The following is a 7,368-nucleotide window of genomic DNA, read 5'->3' as shown; positions in this document are numbered from 1 at the left end:
TGGGCACCGCAGTTGAAGGGAGATTTTGACAAGCTGTAAAGCGTCCAGAGGAGGGCGACTAAAATGATTAAGAGTCTGGAGAACAAGCCCTATTAGGAGCGGCTTAAAGAACTGGGCATGTTTAGCCTGCAGAAGAGAAGGCTGAGAGGAGACATGATAGCCATGTATAAATATGTGAAGGGAAGTCCTAGGGAGGAGGGAGCAAGCTTGTTTTCTGCTGCCCTGCAGACTAGGACACGGAGCAATGGCTTCAAACTACAGGAAAGGAAATTCCACCTGAACATCAGGAATAACTTCCTCACTGTGAGAAGGGCTGTTCACCAGTGGAACTCTCTCCCCCGGGCCGTGGTGGAGGCTCCTTCTTTGGAGACTTTTAAGCAGAGGCTGGATGGCCATCTGTCGGGGGTGCTTTGAATGCGATTTCCTGCTTCTTGGCAGGGGGTTGGACTGGATGGCCCATGAGGTCTCTTCCAACTCTACTATTCTATGATTCTATGACTGTAAGGAGAGCTGTTCAGCAGTGGACGGATGCCTTTCCTTGCTTGCAACCAAACCCAGAATGAGGGGGCCTTTCCGATATGGGGGTGTATTGCTGTCTGCAGCGCTGCCCAATCCTTCCTTCCTTCCTTCCTTTCTTCCTTCCTTTCTTCCCTCCTTCCCTTTGCAGCCCAGCTCTTCTTCGGCCACCGGTTCCGCTGCCTCTTCCTCCTCCTCCTCCTCCTCCTCCCTTTGCAGCCAAGCCAGGATGCGGCCCCCGAGAGCCGGAACCCGCCGCCAAATAAGGCGTCCGAGGCGGGGCCGGATCCTGGCCTTGTTTGGTGCTTCCCCTCGGCTGCCGGCCCAGAGAGACCGCTCGCTCCTGCGGAGGAGGAAGAAGGAGGAGGAGGAGGAGGATGGGGGGGGGGGGGGGAGAAAGAAGAAGGGGAGGGGCTGCCAGCCTCCTCTTGGCCCCACCCCCTCTCTCTAGGCCCCGCCCCCGTCCATTCTCTCCCTCCCACCCAAAAAGCAGCCGCTCCGTGTGCTGAGCTGAGCGGACGCACCAGAGAACTGAGGAGAAATGGAAGCACCCATGCGAGAATAATAATAATAATAATAATAATAATAATAATAATAATAATAATAATAATAATAATAATAATAATAATAATAATAATAATGAAAACATGATGGAGCACTGGAAAACTGAACTGTTTGTTGGAAATGAAAGCTATGGACTTGTCAACATCAGAAGAGGAATTTTCCAGGGAGATTCATTGTCCCCCCTCTGCTTTTCATTATTGCCATGATCCCTCTGTCAACAATCTTACAAAGAACAAATCTCGGCTACCAAACATCTAAGAAATCTCACAAAATTTCACATCTGATGTCCATGGATGACCTGAAGCTGTATGGGAAAATGGAAACTGAAATCCAGTCTCTGACCAACACTGTCCGAATTTTTAGCACTGATATCAGCATGGAGTTTGGTTTGGACAAATGTTCGACAGTGGCATTGAAGAAGGGAAAAATCATTGAAAGTGAGGGCATAAATATCCCTAATGGCCAAACAATAAAGTGTCACCAGCCAGAGGCCTATAAATATCTGGGCATATTACAGCTGGACAACATCAAGCATGAACATGTGAAGACTGTGGTCAGTAAAAAATACACACAAAGGGTCAGAAAAATTCTCAAAAGCAAGCTCAATGGAGGCAACACCATCAAGGCCATAAACACCTGGGCCATACCTGTCATAAGATATACTGCTGGCATCATAAACTGGACACAAGTGGAACTGGACAATTTGGACAGAAAAACATGACCATTCATCATTCACTGCACCCTCGCAGTGATGTTGACCGGCTATATCTGCCTAGAAGATCAGGGGGCAGAGGACTCTTACAAGTAAAACAAGCAGTCAAAGAAGAAGAACATGCCCTGGCAGAATATGTAAAGCAAAGTGAAGAACCTGCTTTGATTGAAGTCAAAAATCAGAAACTCCTCAAAACACAGCAGACAAAAAATCAGTACAAGAAAACCGCACTACATACTAGAGCTGACAGCTGGCACAACAAAACACTGCATGGAAAGTTCCTTGACAAAATCAAAGGAAAAGCTGATAAGGAGAAGACCTGGTTCTGGCTCACGAATGGGACCCTGAAGAAGGAGACAGAAGGCCTGATCCTTGCAGCCCAGGAGCAAGCCATCAAAACAAATGCAATTAAGGCCAAGATTGAAAAATCAGCTGATGACTCAAAATGCAGACTGTGCAAGGAAACCGACGAAACCATTGATCATATCCTCAGCTGCTGTAAGAAAATTGCACAGACAGACTACAAACAGAGACACAACTATGTGGCTCAAATGATTCATTGGAACTTATGCCTCAAGTACCACCTCCCAGCAGCAAAGAACTGGTGGGATCACAAAACCTGCAAAAGTATTGGAAAATGAGCACGTAAAGATACTGTGGGACTTCCGAATCCAGACTGACAAAGTTATGGAACACAACACACCAGACATCACAGTTGTGGAAAAGAAAAAGGTTTGGATCATTGATGTCGCCATCCCAGGTGACAGTCGCATTGACGAAAAACAACAGGAAAAACTCAGCCGCTATCAGGACCTCAAGATTGAACTTCAAAGACTCTGGCAGAAACAAGTGCAGGTGGTCCCGGTGGTGATGGGCACATTGGGTGCGGTGCCAAAAGATCTCAGCCGGCATTTGGAAACAATAGACATTGACAAAATTACGATCTGCCAACTGCAAAAGGCCACCCTACTGGGATCTGCACGCATCATCCGAAAATACATCACACACACAGCCCTAGACACTTGGGAAGTGTTTGACTTGTGATTTTGTGATACAAAATCCAGCATATCTATCTTGTTTGCTGTGTCATAATAATAATAATAATAATAATAATAATAATAATAATAATAATAATTGTTTTCTCCCTAAACAGGACCCAAAGCGACTCGCAACATTCTAAAACAATACAAATAACCTATAAAACCCAACAATTGTCTATTATTATTATATATAACGGTGCTCCATGCAGCCATGCCGGCCACATGACCTTGGAGGTGTCTATGGACAACGCCGGCTCTTCAGCTTAGAAATGGAAAAAGAACATTTTATTGATTAGCCCTTAGGCCATATCAAAGTACCAAGCCAAACAACCAGGCTTGAAAAGACCTCATTACATTCTATGCAAAAATTTGATAAAACACTTGTAACAATACAATAAATAAATATAAAACTGAATGTATACATCATATTTCATTGTCAAAGAAATGGAGATGAGCACCAACTCCACAACTAGAGAAAACGTTTACCTTGACCTATCATATATTTATTATATTCTTATATTCTTATAAATATTATTATATTGTAAATGTTATATGTTGTATATTATTGTTATAATATATTATTGTTATATTATACATATTATATAGTAAACATTATTATATTATTGTTACATATATTCTATTACAATTGCAATATATTTATAACATAATGTAGTACTGTTTTTATTACAATATTGTACTAATAATGTATAATATTATTATTATATGATGTTATATATTATAATTATATGTTTATAGCAATATATTATTGTATAATATTATATTATAAATGTATTATTATTATTCAAATAAAAAATCTTCCCCAGCCCCCCCATTATTATTATTATTATTATCATCATCAATACTATTAAAATAATATTGTCTTCCCCAGCCCCCCAAATAATGATGATGATGATGTTGAAGTTGCTAATGTCATCCTCAGACCCCCCCATTATTATTATTATCATGATTATTATTAAAATAATAATATTGTCTTCCCCAGCCCCCCAAATAATGATGATGATGAGGTTGCTAGTGGCATACTCAGGCCCCCCATTATTATTATTATTATCATCATCATTATTATTAAAATAATAATATTGTCTTCCCCAGTCCCCCAAATAATGATGATGATGAAGTTGCTAATGGCATCCTCAGAGGTTGTTCATGCCTGCCATAGATGCAGGTGAAACGTCAGGAGAGAATGCTACTGGAACATGGCCACACAGCCTGGAAGACTCACAGCAACCCAACGTTTGTTTGGAGCAAGTGTGAATGTTGCAATTAGCAAGCTTGATTAGCATCGAGTAGCTTTGCAGCTGCAAAGCCTAGCTTTTGTTGTTGTGGTTATGTTGTTGTTGTTGTTGTTGTTGTTGTTGTTGTATATGCCTGTCCATATATGTGGCCCTCTGGATTCCTCACTATGACCTTACACCATGATGATGATGATGATGATGATGGTGATGATGATGATGGTGGTGATGATGGTAATGATGATGGTGATAATTTCCCAGTTACCTAATTTCCCAGTTACTTCTGAAGATCTAGAATCCTAGAGTTGGAAAAGATCCCTCCCTCCCCATGGGCCATCTGGTCCCACCTCTTTCAGCCCTGCAGGAAAATAACAAAGCACCTCCAACAGATGGCCATCCAGCCTCTGCTTCCAAGCTTCCAAGGATAGTCAGTGGAGAGTTCCCAGGAGAAATAAACCCCTTGTTGCAGTCACCAGAAAGCAGTTGTTGCAATCACAACAGGCCTTAAGGAATAGCTGTTGAGCTCAGAAGAAGTGTTTGGGATGGCCAGGAGCCTTCCAGAGTGGCTCTTAAGCTCCAGGAGGCACTTGTGCTGGACAGAAGCCTTTCTGAAGGGCTCCTGGGTGCAAGGATCACAACAGGCCTGTTGGATGGTGGCAACAAGCCTTCCTTCCTTCCTTCTTTCCTTCCTTATTTATTATTTATTACATCACTTCTACCCTGCCCTTCTCACCCATCAGGGAACTCAGGACGGCTTACAATATAAACATACACATCAAAAACAGTTTTCATCAAATTTAAAAATCCATTGAGATTAAAAATTACAATAAAATTAAGAATATACATTAAAATATACATAATTATACATTTAAATATACATTTAAGGCGCTTTCCATGTCCAGGTGGGGTCTCCTTCCTTTCTTCTTTCTTTCCTTCCTTCCTTCCTTCCTTCCTTCCTTCCTTCCTTCCTTCCTTCCTTCCTTCCTTCCTTCCTTCTTTCCTTCCTTCCTTCCTTCCTTCCTTCCCTCCTTCCTTGCTTCCCTCCTTCCTTCTTTCCTTCCCTCCTTCCTTTCTTCCTTCCTTCCTTCCTTCCTTCCTTCCTTCCTTCCTTCCTTCCTTCCCTCCTTCCTTGCTTCCCTCCTTCCTTCTTTCCTTCCCTCCTTCCTTTCTTCTTTCCTTCCTTCCTTCCTTCCTTCCTTCATACCTTCCTTCCTTCCTTGCTTCCCTCCTTCCTTCTTTCCTTCCCTCCTTCCTTTCTTCTTTCCTTCCTTCCTTCCTTCCTTCTTTCCTTCCTTCCTTCCTTCTTTCCTTCCTTCCTTCCTTCCTTCCTCCCTCCCTCCCTCCTTTTTTTCCTTCCTTCCTTCCTTCCTTCTTTCCTTCCTTCCTTCCTTCCTCCCTCCCTCCCTCCCTCCTTTTTTTCCTTCCTTCCTTCCTTCCTTCCTTCTTTATTTATTTATTTATTTACAGTATTTATATTCCTCCCTTCTCACCCCGAAGGGGACTCAGGGCGGATCACATTGTACACATATAAGGCAAACATTCAATGCCATATAACATAGAACAGAGACAGAGACAGACCCAGAGGCAATTTAAACCTTCTCCAGCTTCCAGCTTCCTGAGGGTATGCTTGATTCCGGCCACAGGGGGAGCAGCTGCTTAATGCCTTAACATAGAACAAAGACAGAGACAAACGCAGGATCTGAGCTGGCCTCGAACTCATGACCTCTTGGTCAGAGTGATTTGTTGCAGCTGGCTGCAGCTGGCTGCTCACCACCCTGCACCACAGCCTGGGCCCTTCCTTCTTTCTTTCTTTCTTTCTTTCTTCTTCTTTCTTTCTTTCTTTCTTTCTTTCTTTCTTTCTTTCTTTCTTTCCTTCCTTCCTTCCTTCCTTCTTTCCTTCCTTCTTTCCTTCCTTCCTTCCTTCTTTCCTTCCTTCCTTCCTTCCTTCCTTCCTTCCTTCCTCCTGAGTGCACCTCTAGCTGGAACCTGCCAAGCAACAGCAGGCAGGTGCACAGCCAGGCCTGGGCCAACCTGGGCCCTCCCTCCAGGTGTTCTGGACTTCAACTCCCACAATCCCTAACCCATGTGTGTCTGCCTGTGTCCCCCTTTCCCCTGGCTTGGCCTCGAGGAAGGGGAAAGGAGAAATGGAAAAGGAGAAAAGGATGGAGAAAGAGGAGGAGGAGAGAAGGGAGGAGGAGAAGAAAAGGAAGGGAAAACAGAAGAAGAAAGAAAAGGAAGGAGAAGAAAAGAAAGGGGAAAGAGAAGAAGAGGAAGAAGGAGAAACAGGAGGAGGGAGGAGGAGAAGAAAAGGAAAAAGAGGAGAAGAGGAAGAGAAGGAGGAGAAGGAGTAGAGGAAGGAGAAGAGGAAGGGGAAAGGGAGAAGGAGAAAAGGAGGAAGGAGGTAGAAGAGGAGGAGAGAAGGGAGGAGGAGGAGGAGGAGAGGAAGGGAAAACAGAAGGAGAAGGAGAAAAAGGAGGAAGGAGAAGAAAAGAAAGGAGAAAGAGAAGAAAGAGAAGAAGGAGAAACAGGAGGAGGAGAGGAGGGAGGAGAAGAAGAAAAGGAAAAAGAAAGAGAAGAGGAAGAAGGAGGAAGAGAAGGAGGAGAAGGAGAAGAGGAAGGAAAAGAAGAGGAAAGGGAAAGGAGAAAGGGAGAAGGAGAAAGAGGAGGAGAGAAGGGAGGAGGAGAGGAGGAAGGAAGAAGAGAAGCAGGAGAAGAGAGAAGAGAGGAGGAGGAGAGGAAGTGGAAAGAGAAGAAGAGGAGGAAGGAAGGAGAAGGAAAAGAGGGAGAGAAAGGGGAAGCGAAAAGAGAAGGAAAAGGAGAAAGGACAAAGAGGAGGAAAAGAGAAGGAAGGAGGAGAGGAGGAAGATAAGAAGCAGAGGAAGGGAAAAGAGAAGGAGAAGAGGAGGAAACAGAAAGAGAAGGAGAAAGAGGAGAAGAGGAAGAGAAAAGAGAAGGAGGAAGGAGGAAGAGAAGGAGGAGAGAAGGGAGGGGGAGGAGAAAGAGGAAGGAGAAGAAAAGAAGGGAAAGAGAAGAAGAAGAGGAAGGAGATGAAGAGGAAGGGAAAAGAGGGGGAAGGGGAAAGAGAAGAAAAGGGAGGAGGAGAAGGGGAAAGAAGAGAAAGGAGGAGGAGAAAGAGAAGAAGGAAAAAGAGAGGAGAGATGGTGATGATGAAGATGTCGTTGATCCTTTCCCTCACTTCCTTTCTAGAGACAACCCTGAAGTTCGGCAAATGATGAGCGAGGGATGCAGGCAGGGCATTGGCCTGGAGACAAGAGCCTGTTTCTTT

This window comes from Anolis carolinensis, unplaced genomic scaffold (genome assembly GCF_035594765.1).
Source record: "Anolis carolinensis isolate JA03-04 unplaced genomic scaffold, rAnoCar3.1.pri scaffold_8, whole genome shotgun sequence".
Classification (NCBI taxonomy): Eukaryota; Metazoa; Chordata; class Lepidosauria; order Squamata; family Dactyloidae; genus Anolis; species Anolis carolinensis.
This window is presented reverse-complemented; position numbering follows the sequence as displayed.